The sequence below is a fragment of the Triturus cristatus genome, chromosome 8, assembly GCF_964204655.1.
Source record: "Triturus cristatus chromosome 8, aTriCri1.1, whole genome shotgun sequence".
Taxonomy (NCBI): Eukaryota; Metazoa; Chordata; class Amphibia; order Caudata; family Salamandridae; genus Triturus; species Triturus cristatus.
Genome location: NC_140591.1, coordinates 1,460,019,599 through 1,460,039,761, shown reverse-complemented (window position 1 = coordinate 1,460,039,761; position 20,163 = coordinate 1,460,019,599).

Sequence of the window (20,163 nt, the reverse complement as noted above, 5' to 3'; positions counted from 1 at the left end):
GTTCTTTGAAGGAAAGTCAACAAAGGAAGTGTGAATACCCAAGAAGACAAATTGTGGAGTTTGAGGAGACTTTCCAAGTGTGCTAACGATTGGGTTAGCAAGGTGCCCTTGAAGAGCAGAGGTGATGTGGATCGTACTCAAATGGATGATCAAAATAAAGATGATAGTGAGCTGATTATTGAGGAGAGTGTGCATGTGAGCAATGAAAGTTTTATATCAGGATCAAATGTAACAAGCATGCCTGTGACAGAAAAATGTCCAGTTTACTGTTATAGCTCAGCAGAAAATGATAATGACTCTATAGCTGACCGAGTGAGATTTGCTCCAGAATTCCTTCAAGTAAAATATTGTTTAATGATTAATTCATGTCTTAGTTTTTCAAACATTGTTGAGAAGGAAGATGTGTCATGTTTCAATGCATAAGCACCAAACAGTAAAAGTATGTCTCTTGTTACCTTTCCAACCTTGTCTCTTGTTTCCTTCATCCCTTTCTCTTACCTGTTTTTCCCTCCTGTGTACCTATTGGATAATGGGCACGAGCCCCGAATGTTGGAGTCGTGAGATTCTAAGTGTTGACAGTTGGGGGATTATTATGTATGTAGGTGCTGAGTTGTAGACGTGAAATAAATATGCTCCTGAGAAGAAGGAAATTGAGTTTGTACTGTCATTTAATTACTTCAAATAGAAGAGTCCTCTCACCCCTCAGCCCCTATGATGGATGTATTATATGCGTGCTCAAGTACAATGTCCATCTGTGATAATTTTTTTGCAAAGCTTTAAAAAGCATTTCAAGATGGCCGCCATGCATGTGCATCCAGGTATGGTAGCCATCTCGGAGCAGTAAATTAAAACGTTATGAACAATCTGGGGAACAGTGATCCGCCCAATAAGGGTTTGGAACTGCCAGGCCCTTGCAATAAATATACAACCAAATATACAAGCAAATAAAAAAGCAAAAATGAGGACTAAAAGACGGTTGCTGAAGCAGATGGGCTGGTAGCAGGGCACAGCAGCTGGCGCCTCATAATAAAAACATCTTATAAATAATAAATAAATCAGAAATAAACTAGACGAGGGTGGGTAGAGCAAGGAAAGTGATGCACCCTCATCGAGTGCTAAAATGCATTTAAACATCAGCAGTAGAAGTAAAGTATAACAGGAATGTTCCAGGAAATGGACACACACAAGAATAGGGAGGGAAGCTGTTGAATAAGAGGCAAGGAACTGAGATAGACAACAAACCACCCAGTCACGAGAAATAGATAGACCAAAATCCCACTCTATGTATAATATATCATTTACAGTAGTTCTTCGACAATACACAGCTAAAGATGTCTCTGGGAAGGGCCCTAAAATCGTGGACTGGACAAGATAGCTACACATGGGGGAGGTCGTAGAGAACTCTGCTTTCCAGCAGTAAAGGCAGTCTATTTTGAATTTAGCAGATGGCAAATATTGCACTAGTGAAGGCTGTTCCTTAAAGGGTTGTCTCTTGCCAGAACCGGTGCCTGTCCTGCTTTTCTTGCTTAATGGAGTTACCTTTGCAAACGACCACCAGTGAAAGGGTTGTGCAAGTTCATATGAATATGACTCCAATGCCTCTAAGGTGTATATGATAAGTAAATGTTTTTATTGTCATACCTTTATTGAACATCCACCTCCAACTCAATAACCACATCTAAATGCTTCCACCCTAACTGATAGATGCTTTTGTACTGTGTAACTGCTGATTTGTAGAGCATTTCTTATCGAAATGGTTCATGCTAATGGCAATACATTGTTATAGAAATCTACGTTACATAGCATAACAATTGGCTAGTAATGCGGCAGAAAAGAAAAGTGGACACTAAACCACATACCCCACTTTTCGGGTACATATCTAGTGCCTACACTTGGCGGGGTAAATTCTAACCTGAAAGACTGGATTGATGTATTTTTCACTGTAATTCTCCCTCCCCTGCACTATAAGGTGGTCTTCTTATGGTGAACACAGACACTTTGGCACAGCAGTTTCTACCACCATGATGTATTGTAGGTAAATAACACAGGGTATAAGATATGCTTTTTTATTTTGTAAATCTTAAGATCCAACTTTGTTTTGCCAGTGGTTATGTTACAGTTCCCCATTTCTTCCACACCATAGAGACCATGTCTTTTTTGGGGTTACAAGATGCATTCTCAGTGCATGCAATGGACTTGCGGTGAATCATGTGCCATTTCTGCTGCTTCTCTCGCATTCCATTCCCAAGTAAAGTCCAACATGCTACCTCCATAGAACTAGTGCTGCACCAAAGCCAGAGAGGCTGATGTGGACCAGGTGTGGCCATGCTCCTCACCAACCACTTCTGAAGCCCCCCTAGGCACTGCATCTCCAACCATCAAATGTACAGGAGAGGACTCTGCAAGGAAGAAGGTCTCTGCTCTAGGCCACAGGTACTGCACTCCAAGATCACACATTCCATGTCTGAGAGCAAAGAAATATGATCCTACTGCTCCCGACCAGACTATTGTGTTAGGTGGACACACCCCTACCCTACCATTGCAACAAGGTTACCAGGTGATTCAAGGTGACCGAGGGCTCAATGCTCCAGTCCTAATACAAATTATTGTTTTAAGGTATATTAGTTCATTTGGAAAGTGAATCAGAACTACTACTTCCAGAATGGATTAGGTGGACAAAAGAAAACCTCAAATGAAGCGTCCTTGGTGACATTTGGTAAGCTTATATTACAGGAACCTCTGGAGTCCTCTACTCCATACCCCACTGATGCAACTTGAATAGCAAAATAGGCACTGCAGGGCAATAAAGAAGAAAGAAACTCGATTTTAGAAGTGCTTTTTCTTGAGGTAAAACATTCTGCAGGTGAAGGTTTGTGAGGTTGACAAAGTTGCAAAACTTTGAAGACAGTGAAAGTTCCATACCACAGTTCTGGAAAAGAAGGCACTGTGGCATGCTTCCACTCTGCCGTTGAGTCAGAAAGCAGAAAGCAACAGTTCACACAGGGATGCCATGTTTATTAAGGTTTCAGGCAATGCAGCACAGTAACAAAAGTTGCTGTGCTACTTTCTGTGAAAGGGAGAGAGCAGAACCGTGACATATATACTAAAATATGGAGTTGTTTCCTTCTTGCCCAGTTGGGAGAAATGTTTACTGCCCTGCTCCAATGCAGACCCCCATGCACCATAGTGCAAAAATCTGTGTGTGATGTCAAACATAGATTTTAGACTAGCAGGCCACCCATCCAGTAGAAAATATTATTCTCATACATAGTTTAGCACTTTCCACTTTCTATACATCCTGTACAGTGCAGCACGATGTAAAATTGGTGAAGAAAACCTTTCTCAAACTATACATCCGCCTTGAGGAGGTATTCATTTTGTGTCAAAGTACAATGATGGGTCCATGGTAACGGTCATGTACCACCCATGGATGCCCCTGTAACGCAAAGTAATGCAAAGTTGAACAAAGCTCTACATGCTATACTTTCGGGCTACTTGTCAATGTAAATCAGGAACTTGGCAAGAAAGTAAAACCTTAAACAACACTTTGCACTGGTTTTCATCACTTTTATCATGCAAACCTGGGCCCAGATTTACAAAGGGCTTGCATTTTTCTTGTGTGATGCAAGCCAATGCAAGGCGAAGCAAGCCCTTAAGTTAGCCCCAGAGTTGGCTCTGCGTGGCTTGGTAAATCTAAAGCAACACAAGGCAGTGAGATATATGTTTATTTCTGCTAGTTATTTACTCTTTCTCCATGGTCTGCATTCTGCAGCACACATAGAAAGAGGAAAATACTTCCAAGGATTGTTTTTTTGCAGGAATGTGTGTGTGAGAGAGACCAGGAATGCACAATTTCTTAGTAAATATGGTATGTACCAGCTCTCTCCATTTGACGTAGCGCAGCACGTTGTCTTGCTGCACTGCATAGCAGCAAATGCTAGTAGATCTATCCCCAGGTGCAAAGTGTTAGGAAATCTGCCCCCTCTTTTAAACCTCAGGAGCTAAAACACCACTGCAACCTAAAGTGAAAAGGGGTATTATCTCCATACATTCAAAAGTAAGCAGATTGCTCACGTTTTCTTAGTCCTGTTTGCCCCAACTTCATTTAGTGCTGCTGGTACTAAAGAGTAAGTGGGTTTATCGTCTAAAAAATGAGTTTGTCCCTTTTAATCCATTCGATAAAGCCCCAAAAAGACACACAAAATTCACATACAGGCTTTAAAACAATGACTCAAAACAAAATAGGTAGTAGTTCGCGTGTTAAGCCCAAAGACGCTCTCTGTAGATTTTAGACCCATCTCATGGAGTACTGTTTCTAGAATTATGGAGTAATGTATGCGACAGGCCAATAGGGTCCTACCAATTAGAATTAGTCAATTCTTAATTTCAATTGCAATGTAAATAGGGAGATGAGGGGATTTTCTCTGGCATGATTTCTGGACAAAGTTGATTAAAGTGAAATAAGAGTAGTTCACCCTTGCACTCTCTTACAACTTTTAATGATATTGTGCATAATTCGGATGCAGTGTTCACCACACCTCATCTAAATAAATTGTATGGATTAATACTATACATGCCAACATTTCGTAACAGAAAAGTGGGAGATCTTGAAAAAGAAAACATTACAGGAATGTATTTTCTCCATTGACTTCTATTAAAGCAGAGGTAATTTTAGAAGGTAGACACCTAAATTAAAGCCATTTTTGGTATAACAAATTGGGAGTTGGGCCAAGTTAATTACTCATCTGGCCAACAGGTAGACCTATCTATAAGGGATTAGGCCTGCTTCTGAGAGAAGAAGAGGGTAGAGGCTGAATAAGTGTATTACATTTCACACTGCCTGACAGGCCTGGACAAGCCCTTCCCAAGGAAACAATGGAGTAGAGACCAGACCTCTGTTTCCAGTCTCTCCAGGAGGACCTTTGAAGTTTTAGGAAGAAGGAACTAGTTTGACAGTGGGGGTTAGGAGTCAGGCATAGTTCACAGAGCAGTGACCAGTGACCATTTGAAGCCACCATTTTGAAGAGCCACAAGATGCTGTGCAGGCGGGATAGGTCAGGGGTGGAGTAACATATTCTGTGTATTGGGAAGAGGTACAAATATTCTTGAACGTTTCATCCACACTTAAAAATCCCTGAGCAAGGGAGAGATTTCAAGAAGCAGTGGAGTCTACAGGATACCAAGGATGGGTGGCGTGCTGGATTGGTGGCGTGCTGGATTGGTGGCCTCCTTTTGGTGGAGTAGTGGTACATACTGGACTTGTATCGACTTAGACTCTTTCAATCTGCCTCTCCAGTGTCAGTGGCACTGGGCTCTCCACTCCCTGTCAGGGAGAGTAGAGTGGTACACTTGCCTGGGGGCACTGGAGAAAAGAGTTCTCCTGGAATTTCTGTGGACTGTACATATAGGTGAGGGGTCCCCAAACGGGGCCCCTATCTCCTACTTGACACATACACCCTGCAGGTAGCCAGAAGTCTGTGGGGCCTAGCAAGTTTATGCAGGAAAAATATTCTGTCTTGAATGCTGCGGAACACTGCTGTGGAACACCCTGGGCCAAGAAGGTACCACAAACCCAGTCAGAGGAGTAGTTTGGTCCTGGATGCTACGAACTAAAGGGTAGGATGTCTGGCCGTTATTTCCCCTTCATTGGAAGGCAAGTAGTGGAAATATCAGCTCCAAGAACATCACAACATTTTTAGAGGCCAGGAGGAAAAAATGGACACTTCTAGTGTCTAAAGCTAACCACAGTTTATGTCATCAAAACTCACCAGAGAAAGTATACATTTTATCCCTCCTTCTTTTTACTTAAACTTCCCGGCAGACCCCTAGTGCTGCTGGGCTCGGGAATCCCTTTGCAGATCCAAAGTGGATCCAAAGTGGAGCAGTGCACATGGTGCAACTCCCTAAATACCTGTAAGGGAGCAAAGAGTCCCCAGGGGTCAACAAGAATCAGATCGCAAGGTGCCCTTCATCTACTGGAAACTCGGATTGCCCCCGGGGTGGGCCAGGCACACCAGGGGTACCATGCAGTGCTGCGCTCTACTTCACTGACAGCTTCTGAGAAGTGCTGCGCTCTACTTCACTGACAGCTCGTGAGAAGTGCTGCACTCTACTTCACTGAGAGCTCCTGAGAAGTGCTGCAGTCTACTTCACTGACAGCTCCTGAGAAGTGCTGCACTCTACTTCACTGACAGCTCCTGAGAAGTGCTGCACTCTACTTCACTGACAGCTCCTGAGAAGTGCTGCACTCTACTTCACTGACAGCTCCTGAGAAGTGCCACCTTCAGCTCCCCGTGCCTGTGGTCGTGGGTGAGAACAAAGACTGCTTGCTCCTATGTCTGCCCCCAAAGCAGTGTCGGGTGGCTGGGTCAAATATTGCATATTTGCTAGATGCCCATAGTAGGACCACGCAACCAGAGGAGTTGTTTTTGTTCTTAGGAACTGCTGAGAGAACGACAGGCCATCCACAAGGAGCCTCTCACAGTTTTGGAATTTTGTCACCCTAGGTTTCCCAGGTACACAAAATAGCATCCTTGGAGACCTTTCTTTGTTTTCAGGAACTTCCAGAGCTCAGACTGTTTGCCTTATAGCTCTGAGTGCAGGGGAATTTGTTTTTAGGCTGCAAAGCTGTTGTACAGCAGATGTAAAAAGTAGAAAAAATGTATACAATTCAAAGTATTGAACATTGAATGGTTTAGTGGGAAAAGCAGTGAACCTTTGCTCATGGTATTGAATGTTATTAAAAGATCATACTGCCTTGCATTGTTTTAATATCGATTGCATTGTAATTGTGGTGGCTCTCTGAGAAAGCCAGTAGGCCTGACTTTTATTGATTGCACCCACTATATAGTGTTAAGCATATGCTGGGGAGGGATGTGCTTTTAGGATTTAAGGCTTGCTGGTGTTCAGACTGTTAGATGTGCTAACAGCACAGGGGGTACAGGGTACATTTAGGGGGATTACCTGACACCTGGGACCTGTCTTTAGTGTACGCCCTTTGTTTTTTGTGAGGCGCTTTACATTGTGTCGACATAGGCATTTCACCTGCATTCTGTACATATTTGCAAATTTGTGTGTAGTTGTTAGTAGTATGTGTAATAAAGTACTTTTCATTTTTACAAAGCACTGGCTGCAAAGCAATTTATTAAGTGTTTACTGGTGCTTTTCTGATTGTTGGGCCTCTAGTCCACAGTATCACACCTGAGTAAGCCTTGGAGGGCTCTGCCTCACTCCCTGAGAGCCAGGTGCTAAAGAGGGGAGCTTGCTTCCCAGTAAAGGGCTCCACAGTATGGGGACCTCAGGATGCCAGTAGTGAAAGCACCCACTTGTCACAACTGGGGCCCACTGCCCCCTGTCTGCTCTGGGACCTTCCAACCCAGATTCCTGATATCACCCATGAGAAGGGCTGAGCTGAATTACATCACAGAATGGTTTATTGACAAGAAAGTCTGGCTTGGTCTGCTTTATCCATGTCTAATTGATGGTGACCTGGAAAGACAGGTATTTCTTTGGGCATATGGGCAGAGGATTTCATCACCACAGGCCCTATGTGGGAGAATTAGCTAAATATCTGTATGCAAAGGCCTTTGTCTGTCATTGTGTACAAGGTTTTTAGACAGTTTTTACACTTTTTAAAAATCTTAGAATAGATGGGAACACTCATAGGATTTTTAAAAACACCGTATATGCCAGTGATGCTACTTATGGGTTGGTAAATGTAGTGCTTTCCACCCCTCAGGCCTGTGCAGCCCTCCTTTTGCATTGCATTTGAGACCTCTGGCTCAGAGGTCAGAAAGGAAAGAAAGCACCAGCACCACAGATGGAAGGCAAATGGAGCTCCTTTACTCCGTTTGATACTTAATTTCTGCAGCTATCAAATCCAACCTTTTGTCCCACCCATGCCTCCTCCAGCAGCACATACCAAGATGGAAAAAGGTGTGGCATCTCTTATCCCTTTCCTCACCCAAAGCCATTCAACTGCTTCTTTTTTGCCATTCGAGATTTAGGAGGAGAACAAGGGTAGACAGTAGCTAGGCTGCCATGGCATGGGCCCTGGTGCAAGCAAAGTAACTGGGCTACCTCACTAGTATGACATCTCAGCATGTCAGCTGCCCCTTATGCTCCTGATCTTTTTCGACATTGTCTGCATCTGCCATGTCAAAATTCACTCACACACGCACACTATTTTATTTCCACTCGCTGCGCTGCATTTCTGCAAGTCAAAGCCATAACCCTAAAAATGATTACCAGAGCCCTTAGGTTTGATCATTGTAAACCGCATGCACACAAGGATACAACATACAGGGACCACCCACTTACATAGGCTGAACTCACATAGGTACACCCCTCATGCTGCGCTCAGACAGGCATATACCTCACTCTGCACTCACAAAGGAACAACTTTCAACCTGCACTCACAAACAACAATGTTAATCCTGCATTCACAAAGACACACCCCTCACAATGCACTTACAATACATAGTGGCTTTCCTGCAGTCCCGGAAGCACACTTCTCACTCACAGGTACATTGTTCATTAGGGAGGAGGTAAGTCGGGACAGATGGTGGCAAAAGAGGCACAGGTTGAATATCTGGTGCATCAGTTCACTATTGCAGTCCATAGCTGTTGAGGTAACTTACACTGAAGCCTGAATGTCCACTGATGTTACCTAATCACCCATCAGCCACACATGAACCAGCACTGCAGACTGTGTAAGTCTCATCTTTTTGTACTTTTGTGGGGAAGAGTCTTGGGATAAAAAAATTCTCACTTGCCATCTATAAAACAAGGTGGTGGTTTTCTTTGTAGTGCAAGAATGTGCTAATATAAAGAAACAAACAAAGAAAGAAAAACAAAAGAAAACATATGCAAACAAATGTGGGGGGCACATGTTTTAATAAAAAGAAAAACAAAGCGAAGCTTTGCACTGGTCTGCAACCTTGGAACAGTACAAAATGAGAGAGTATGCTGAATCCCATTTCAAAATGGTGGCATTGTTTTCAAGCTTGCAGCAGTGATGTTGTATGCATGCTGTTCCGAAGGGTTCAACCATCATGTGATACTGGGTATACCCAAATAGTGTTTTCCTGCTGTTTGCACAGCCGTCAGTCAAACAGTGCACCATCTCTACTATTTAGCCAGCGGGCTGGCAAATGGTGACGTTCTTCTATTATTTGCATGGCCACCAGCAGAACAATGCAGAATCTCTATTATTTAGCCAGTAGCCGGGTAAATAGTGACGTTTCTCTGCCATTTTCAAGGTTTACGGCCAAATAGTAAGTACTTTCTTCTATTTAGCCAGTGTCAAAGGAAATCACAGATAACATTAATTATTTACCCAGTGGTGGGATAAATAGTCTTTTCTTTTTAAACTGATAATGTTTCAAGTTTTCAGCTATGTCTCTAGCAAACTTAACTGACACTGTCTAAATGAGGATCATAAGTGGTTTAATGTGGCAATATTGTTACAGCTAAACTGTGGCACCTACGACCTTATTAAGTCTTGTAACTTAGGAAGAGCTCTATTAATGAGCAAGGCTTCACTATTTTTAGATGATTATTGCAAAAGAACTTTCAGTCAACACTTAAAGCTCAGCACACTAAGGAAAATTTTCTATAGAAGGCTGGCACAGTGTTTGAACTGTATTAGCACTATAGAATAACAAATAATATTAACAAATATTCTTATCTAGCTCATGAAACAAAGTCAAAAAAATACCGCCAATGTCGTGTCCACCATTCAGTAATATTGTGACCCATATTCCGGCAAACTCAACATAACGGTCAAAAGTCAATGTAATTTGTTTACAGCCTATCACAACTTAAAGAGGCACTTTGCTCTTAGAATACCAATGAAGTATGAATGTGAAACTGTTGTTTACATGTGTGCTAACTGCACCATTCCCAGGGCACCAAGGCCAAGGTGAAATTGGCCTTCTGAAGGCTTCCTGCCAAAGGATGATATTGCACTGGTTTCTGCCCATGAGGGGAGGCATTATCACATTCTAAACATAGGGGGGCAGATTTACAATAACTGGCGCATCCCTGCATATCAGCAGGGATGCGCCAGTTATTGTGCGTCACGGCTCCGCCACCATGGATGCGCCGCATTTAGAATGCGGCGCACCATGGGGCAAAAACGGACAGATGCGTGACGCATCTGTGCCGTAAATGCAGCACATTGCTGGAGTTGCGTCGCAAGCGCGACGCAGCTCCAGCAAGGCTCTGGGGTACCCTATCTTCACAATGCTGCGTCAATCCTTACGCCTGCTTCAAGCAGGCGCAGGGTTTTGACGCAGCATGAGCTCAAAAGTGACTGAGTGAAATCTTGTAGATTTCACTCAGCCACTTTTAGGAGGCGTTCCTGCGACGGAACGCCTCCCCCCCTGCACAGGAACGCCTACTTCTGGCGCAGGGCTTTACAACGTGACACATCTCCCAGATGCGTCACATTGTAAATACCCCGCAGCATGGCGCTGGTTTTGTGCCGCTGCTGCGTCACAAAAGTGACGCAACGGCGGTGTAAAAGAGGTGCAAGGGGCTTGTAAATCTGCCCCAGGATTCTTAGTATGCATATACATTGACCAGCAGGAGTTAGAGCATGCATTAGCCACACTGCTTTCCTGAGAGTTTTCAAAGTACCGCACTGCACTGAACATGTTTTAATAGTTCTTGAAGTTTAAAATTCTGATCCTTGTTTTTATTGTTGTTCATGATTGTGTAGTTGTAGTCCAGGATTTAGTTTACTTTCCCACTTAAAGTAATGCTTTCAAATTCAAAATTCAAAAGTTTATTTGATTCAGACCTCGACTGAGGTCAACAAATACATAATATGAGGTAATTGAATTTAAACTTTTAGGGTTACTTTAAAACTCATTATAGGAATAGTAGATTAAAAATGACAAATAAAAGTACATGAGTTTATGATTCAAAGGACTTGGATGAATATATTTCCTAACAAATTATAACATGAATTGAGTTGTAAATCAGGCATCTATGCACTACCAAAATGCTGCCTTTTGATTGGATCCTAATTGGTTCAACATATATCTAGGTGATTCATAGCTATTACTTGAAACAAGGCTCATTGCAGCATTGACCCACATGTGACTACACCCTCTTCCCGTAACATCTGTCTATGAAGATCACAGAGAAGTGATAAAGCTGAGTGTTCACCTTACTCCATAATGTGCCTGCACCGGGAAACATACTTTTGGAGAAAACAGCTTTAGAACCCTTCACTTTCCACGGCAGAAGGCTGAATATGTACATGAAAATAGATCTGAGCTCTGTTGCTACTAGGCCCTGAAACATTCCCTTCCATTTGTTTCTATTATATTTTTAAAGGGTATTCCACCAGAATATCATCTACAGAATATTGTGGAACCAAAATATCGAGACCTAAATATTGGGGACACATTACCATGAAGGTAAGTATCTACAGGTGAGTGTAGGTTTACTTTTCTGTACTTACCTATATGATCTTGCATGCATGATAGTTTGGTCATTGATATGAAGGCCTCAATTTTGACCCCAAAATATATTTGTCTTCAATATTCTGACTTATAATCTTTTAAATTGTTCCAAGTCTGTAAAAATGGTGTAGTTAGATGTGACTGTTTTAAAATAGTAGCAAAGCTGTACTGTCTCATTTATAATGTTACTTATTTTAAAACATTTTCTAATGAATTATCCAGCAACATTAGCCTATACAATAAATGTAGATTTTGCCATTTCCTTTTATTTAACTCGCATTAAAGATGATGTTGAATCCAGTTGTTATTCATGCAGAAAGGTGCAACTACTGACAAAAGAGAAGAGAGAGAAAGTACAAAGTGAAATGTTCAGACAGCACACTTTCAAAGGGTCTCATCATCCATCGGAGAACATATCTATTTATTTAAAGTATATTTGTACGCAAATAGTTTTATGCACCTTTAACTTACTGGCCCTTCTGTTTTAAAACCTGCTGGTTTTCTATCGGCATTAACACCTGAGTCCTCATTTACCTTAGCCTGCATCACTGGAAACAAAATGCCATTCAGGGGTGTCTCACTTTTGTCTTGAATTTAGAATGTGAATACACTAGGGGGTTTATTATGAAATCGGTCGTAAGGTCTCCGACCCGAGGTCGGAGGCACTACCACCGGCATAGTCGGTTTCAATTCCGCCCGGCTGATTTTGATTCAGCCGGTCGGAATTGAAACTAGCCAGTAATTCTGGCTGGCTTCTGACTGGCTCATGGAGCCCATAGACCAGTCGGAACCGGCGCGTAATACAAATGGATGGTGGTTAACGCCGTCCAGATTACGATGCACGGTTTCTGGCAGAGCTTCAATGCCGGCCTTTTCTGATATGGAAACCCTGTTGGAAAGTGTTGGAAAACGAGGCAGCATCTGTGAGGCCTGCACAAATAACATGACTACATTTGTCCTTCACTGGGAACCAAGCACCCAATTGTAGCGCCTGACTCTCAGAGGGTAGTGTTGCAGAGCAGTCTGAGGCTTACTCAAGGAAGGTGGTGTGGGCTAGTAATCGCCATTGGCAGGTGCGCAGAAATAACACTCAATAATTGGTTGTCCAGTCTGTACTTTGCTTTATAAAAGTAAGAGTACATTTATTAAACACACACGCTACTCAATACTATGCCAAATATACATAAGCTGTTGAAATTACTTTGTGACATTGCATAACATCTCTACCCCTCCCCCGGGAGGGTGGGGTCTAGTACCACCACTCCCATATATGCACATCATTTTGCCCCCAATGCAGTTAGTTGAACATAACCTGGAGCGAGGGCCCTGCGCACTGGCACCATCCCAGTGGCGACCCACCCCATTACCTCAACAAGCATTAACAAGGGGTACACCTGCCTTGGTGACACATGACCCTGACTGAGCATCTCCTACTGACTATAAAGTATGCACCTCTATATCTTAAGGACTAACAGTCTGGGGTCTTCACCTAAGCGCAGCAGCAAGAATCCATGATTACGCACACTTTAGAATGACAGTACTCAGCACATTTGTGGATCTTTAGAATGCATTGTAATTACAGCCCCTAAAGGCGTCACAGATGAAATCACAGGATTATGCCTATATAGCCAGACACCCTAGCAGGAATATCTGGTCACATAACCCCACTTTGCTTATGACATTATCTTAGACTAGTACTGCACATTATCCATGTAACCTTCAGCGCTACTGGTGCAATTACACCTATTCACCTCCAAAGAATGCCCTTCTCCAGACATCACCAACTCAGCCCTTCATTCCTTAGTGCACTTTTCACACCATCCCTAGCTGTAGAACAAAGGTTCCAGCCCAAGAGACATTTTAATGCTGGCTGAGCCCTAGAGGGGTTATTCTTTCACGTTCCCAGGACACCTAGGGTGACTTTTCTCTTCGTGCTGCGGGTGTGGGGGAGACTGCGCTTCTCCAGCAGCTCCCCCCAGCACCTTTTCTCAATTGAGGGTGACCCCCCTCCTCTGGGGGCCACCGAGCACCAAAACAGCAGATTTCCAAATGCCTGGCAAGGCGTTATGGGGTGCTTCGTGCTCCTCTTTGTGAATAATAGATGAGTGGCTCTCCCGCTGTGCTGGGGAGAGCTGTGTTGGTGGTGCTGGCGCTTCGCTGCTTTGTGAGGCTTCGTTGGGGGGCCCGGTCCCACCCGGACCCCCAGGTGAGTGTGTGCGGTGCAGGGAGCCCACCCCCGGCCGCTCTGCCTGTTTTCGGGGGCCCAGTCCCACCCGGGCCCCTGGCACCTGTTCTGGGTCTTCTAGGGGTCCCGGTCTCACCCGGGACCCCCGCATGCCTTCCCGTTGGAGGGCAGCCTGGGGAGCCCACCCCCGGCAGACACCGAGGCTCACGCTGGCTGCAGGGGAGTGCGACGGCACTCCCCCGTCCCCACTCTACACTTCGGGGCCCGGTGATGGGGTCCTGGGCCCCTCCTCTTCTTCACAGGGTTGCGCAACGGCGCGACACCATCACCATTTTCGTCGGGGCCAGGGTGGGCTCCTGTCACCCCGTGGGGGCATTTTCACAGGGAGCACGACGGCGCTCCCCGGCTACCCTCTTCGCGGGGGGCGCAACGGCACTCCCCCGCCTCCATCTTCGGTGGGGCCAGGGTGGGCTCCTGGCCCCCATGCAGGGCACCTTCACGGGGAGCGTATTTACTTCTCCTTGGGGGCAGCCCCCGGGACCTGACCCACCCCAGGGGTATCTGAGACCTGTGGCGGAGCCCCACTCACTTCTTGCTCCTAGTGGCGTCCCCCAGCCACTGGGAGCACTCTCCTTCTCCATCCGGGTCTCCAAGAGGGTGCATTCTGCAGGGAGCGGTCTTCACTGGCTCCCTGCGCCAGCCTTTCACCTGGCTGTCCTCCTGGGCCTCTCTTATCCCTGCGCAGAGGCCCCTGCTTCTGCGCACCAGTCGTGGGCTCTTCTTCTGGCGCTGTTAGGGCCCTGGGGGGCAGTCAGGGGGTACCTCCTTCCAACTGCCCATTGCCAGGCTCCAGCACCTTTCGCCTCAGCAGACCACACCCCAGAGAGAGCTTCTCTTCCTGTGCAAACACTTTTTAAAAGTTGAGTAGGGGGCTGGCAGAAAGTCTCTGTTGTTCCTATTAAACAGCAACACATCACTTCCCTGCCCCTGGTCCCTCCTTCTTGTCCAGCCTCTGGGTTGGTTCAAAATGGCGTCGTCCAGGGTCTCTGGCCATATGATCTAGGAAGTGTCTTCCCCCCACGCTGCCTTCCCTCCTTGGTGCAGCCTGGTGCCTGGCACCTAGTGATGGATGGCCCTGTAGTCCCACCCATCATCTCTTCCTGGAGAGGAGGCCTTAGCTTATAGAAGAAAGGTTATCAATCCATCCTGCTGAGGTCAGCCCTCAGCCAGGGTCTGCTTATGGCTGGTTCAGAGAAATATGACAGTCCTGTATGACCCAAAAGCAGTACAAATATGACTTTGGACTCTGCAGAACACTTCTTTTCACATCAGCTGCAGTGGACTGTAGTACGTGTCTGGAATCTGTAGGCCGTAGGAAAGTGAAACTAGCCGATGTGCTCCCTATCCCCATAATATAATAATGGAATAAACATTGTAAAGCACACTGACTTTCCCTGGCATGTTTCTTCCCACTGGATAATGCCTATTCCATGTCACCACCCAATTCTGCATAAGTCCTGCCACACCATTCACTTTGTAGCTGCTCCTGGACTGCGCACGCTAGGAATCTCCCATGCGCAGTCCGTACACGGGTGCACACTCATGTACACATGTGTATGCATGTAACCAGCCCGGTGTCCCTTATTCCAGCTGCTGTGCAGTGGTCTGGTCAAGCCAGGGGGACACCAGTAAAATCCCCATGCAGTCTCTTACTTCCTGAATTCACTGTGGGTGAGTTCCAACTTATGAGGCTCACCCACAGTAAAAGCTCAACAATTAGGTGCTCAAAAAGCAAAACATCCAGCGGCCCATAGTGTCAGAGCCACCTTCTAACAGAAAGCATGTTTGGGTGCCCCTAGCAGGGCCCTTTTTCCCTTGCGGCCTCTGGTTGGGGGCCGAGGGGGCACCTATGGTGCCTCCCTGTTAATCCCTGCACCTCCATGGCAGGCACCTTACGATGCCTGCCACGGGTGCAGGGATTAACACCACCTCCCATTTCCCTATGGGAGCATGTACTACGGCCGGTTTATTGCCAAACACATGCTTCCATAGGGAAATGTCGGAATGTGACCAAACAGTGTTCGATCGGAGATTGGTTGGTCGCGTTTCTGAGACAGTGTCGGGCGGACGCAAGTCCACCCAACATCGTAATAACCCCCCATAGTGTTAATTAGAACTCAAGTAAATCAATGGAACACACTGTTAAATCAACTGACAGACTGCTGCTGGTGGTGAAAGTACATGTTTCACTCACCATTTCAGACTTTTTTTTCTGACATGGATGAGCAATAGTTGTAATAATTTATAAGAAATGTGCCCTCATTTTAGTTTTCTACAACACTAACCGTAGTATTTATGACAAAATTGTGTTCATTTCTTTCTTTCTTCTCCATAGGAAATTATTTAAATTTTACGGCTACTATTCCAGCAATATGGTCTTCAGGTATGTCTCACATGTACCACAAAATTAGAAGGTTAGCATTGAGGTTGTTATTTAGAAGTTTACGGTGAAACTGCCATAAACACTCGGGAATCAATGGATAGGCTTCCGCTCTATTAGAAGTATGCCTCGCTTGTTGCGCCGAGGACTACACATTCGTTGTGTGCTCTAAATGAAGGTTTAAACGAAGACCTCAAGAGAAAGTGGCTGAATGTTTGCCTTGCTTCTGATTGATCAGACAAGATTCCAACCTGACTGGTGCTTTTTGCCTTGACTGCACAGGTGGTAATCCTTATACCGCTACCTTCGATACCTCGGATCATAATTAATACAACCATCACAGGCCTTCACACCTGATGAATGCTTTTGGATGGATGCCATCCAACACTAATACTACTCAGATGAGGGTGTACTTTTATCTGATTTTGGCTGTCATCTATTGCTTTAAGTCCTGAGGAAAACCCGCTGTGACTCATTTCAGTTGGGCAAACCCCAGGGTCGAAACGTCGACAGTCATTCCCACTCTTGCCCCACATTTTCTCAGCCCAAAGGAAAACATATATCAGAAGGACAGAGAAAAATAAGAAAAATTGTTAGGGCAGTTCCCCCCTTTTTATTTTTCCTTATGTCTGTAAATTCTTGTATATTTTATGTACACTTCATGTAATATATCACCTTGTCACTCATATCACCTTGTTCACTTGATTCACTTTAGTTACATGTCATTTATATGTTGAGATGTATATGAAATGACAGCCATGAAATGAACTAGTAAATGCATTCAAAACGTTTCTCGGGTGTTCCATTTAAAAAGTCTTAAATTAATGTATTAGACTTTAAACTTTGCTGATTCATTCTTTATATGTGCTAAGCAATTGGTTTGTCCATGACAGAACCACATGTAGTTGTTCCTCTCACTAAGTATGTAGGACTATTTCCCCAACTTGCAAGTGGTATACCAACCTCTCATCCACAGGGTCCAGAGAAAACGACTGTATGTTTAGGAATAAAGACATTTCTGGTGCACATAGATCAACCTGATCTTCTTTTCCAGCCAACAACATCGATGGCACATCAATGGAACAAATAGTGCAAATGAATTTGTATTTCTTATTGGCGACCCTCAACTCTGCTAACAGTAGACAGCAAATTATAGACTGAGGGTTTATTTCATATGTTTTTCAGTCAAGGAGAAAACGTTGGTGAGTTGCATCTTATGAATCATAGGCAATACTTACCTGAGACAAATTAATTCCTAGAAAAAACACAACTAGTATCTGTCTTTTACTGTGTATAGGTGTAGACATCACTTTGAAGAAAAGAGAATCTTCCAAATGTTTATCTAATGATGCTGTCACTGGTCTGTCCTTAAGTTAAAATCGTTCAGCACATTGATGGTTGAGTACTGTCACTAGGGTGACCCAATCAAGGAATGGTTCAGTGATGTCAAAGTTTCTACTTCCTAACTGGTGGTGGCGCAGATTGCGGAAGGTGATTCTTGTGGAGCTGGAGCTAGATACCAGGAGAAATTCTCACACTGTAGGTTCAAAAGTTGAAAGTGGTCTAAATAATATAGCATGTTTTATATTATCGATATGGAACAGGGTGAGCTCAGGCAGGGGGCTTGGGAACAAGTCCGAGAGTGTTCTAGAAGCAGCTAGTGCCTAGCTAGTACCTCTATAGGCCACATGAAATCTACAGGTCAGGTCTTATGTGAAGACATTAGCGCACTGCAGAGCGAGGTACTATTGGATTGGAGCGTGCAGGTACAAGTGGATTAGGCCATACTGTGCTGGGAATTGTCTCCTACTACACAGTGTTGCATGATAAGAGCTCTCCACAGCAAGGGATTGAGTGGAAGTAGAACCTGCATGTGGCATTACATGGAGGAGCAGTACAAAAGTTGGAATGGGGATGTACTTCCATTTCCTGTATGGTTAATGTGAATTATCACCAATGACAGTGGAAATGATGATGCTTCCAACAATACCAATGGAAGCCCAAGGCACTACCACGATTATTGGCACTACACTCTGCTGGTATAATTGCTTTACAGTGACGACAGGTTTCCTGGGGCGCCAGAGCCATCAGGGATTACTGGGCTCCAGTTGCATTCCTTGGAGTTCACCACTGGTGTCGTATCCCCAGTACTATTGCTCCACAAACTGGACATTTAAGTCCTCCTCTCCAGCTCTTAACACTTTCAGGCTAGCAAAACAGAATAGTCCAAGGTTTACTTAAGAAAGTGAAGGTGGGTTAGACATTATTGGGCTATTCACAAAGGTAAATTTCACTTGTAAGTAATTTGCATGTGTAATTACTCTTATATTTTTGAGTAACTTTACTACTTTTGGCTATTCGCAAAATCCAAGTGTAAAGTTACTCAAAAGTGTTGACTAACATAACCCCACCCCCTGAAAAAGGGGGTGGAGCCACATTTACAAAAGTAAGTTACTGCTGTCAAAATGAAAAAGTAGTAAGTTGGCCAAGCACTGATACTGTAACACCCTCCCACAAGAAAATAATAGAAACAGAGACTTAAAGTAAAACCCTCTAGGAAAAATGTTACATTGAATTAAATCATTTTAAAAAGCTTAAAATATGAATAAATATAATTTAATATAAAAATGCATACAAATGAACCATGTTTGTTAATGAATTATGAAATATTTTATTAACCTTTTTGGAATTTATAAGTATTTTTGTTCAAATATAAACATACTAATTTTAATTAGTCCTATAAATCAATTTTAATAATTAATAATGCATAGTAACAAAACAAAATTACATTATGTGGAATTCGTTTTTTAATTTCAACTTCAGAAAAATAATTTTAATTTAATATATTTAAATTAGTCAAAGATTTCATTTGAAATTAATTAAGTTAATCATTTTTCTTTGCTTTACATTTGTAATATATATACACAATTAATTAACATAATATTTAATATAAACATATTGATAATAATCTATTATAAAGATGAATGGATTGTTTCCATTTTACTTATAATTTACTATACGGAGGTCTCCACCTTAACTGTGGAGTTTTACTATGAAAAGAAATAGGTAAAAGTAATAAAGATTATTTTTGTTAAATATACATGTAAATTAGTATTATAGAGTTATGTTAAATATAAAGCAGAATAAAAAAATTGCTACAGCACTATTAACTTAATCTTGAATTAAATATTTTATTAATTTAAATATATTAATTAACATATGTTTTCTGAAGTTCCATTTAAAAAAATTCCTACCTAAAGTTTTATTATTCATTTAATTATATTTTAATTTAAATAATGTATTTTAAATCCAAAAAAGGCTGTTAAAAATAATAAATACGATTTATTTTCAGATATTTGTTTCAACATTAAACTATATTTATTTATTTGTTTAACTATTTCAAATAATTTAATTTAATTTGCATTATTTTCTATAGGGTTTTATTTGAAATGCCTACCAACTACTTTATATGGGAGGGTGTTGCAGTACTAGTGATTTGCCATGAGTGGTGCTGGACTTCCTTTAGCTCTGAGCCAGACCAGTTTACTGCTGTTTTGGGTCCCTTTTTGGCTGCAGTAATTAGAAGTGCAGTTTATGAATAGCGATTGGCTTATTCTCTTTTGGATGGGTGCATGTCCTTCTCTAAACCACTCCCTAATCATCCCTAAATCCTTCCTTACTCCTCCCTAAACCCCTCCTATTTAGCAGTAAGTATGCCCCTTTATCCAGCCCCTGCCACATTTACTACTACGTAGTATGTGTGTGGATCTCCCCATCGAAAAGATAGGAGGGTGGAGGTGCAGATATACATGACGTTTTGTGAATAGCATTTTGTTGTACTTTAGTAATACTATTGAAGTATTACTACATGTACTCCAAAATGAAGTTTATGAAAATGCTCCTTCCACTCCTTCCAATACAGTTTACACGATAATACCATCTAAGAAGATCAATGTCTAGTAGATGCTTTACTTTATAAAATAAAACTTCTTTAATACACAAAAGAAACCTATGCTAAAAATAAAACTAAGATACATAGCAAACACTAGAAGAATCTATGACCC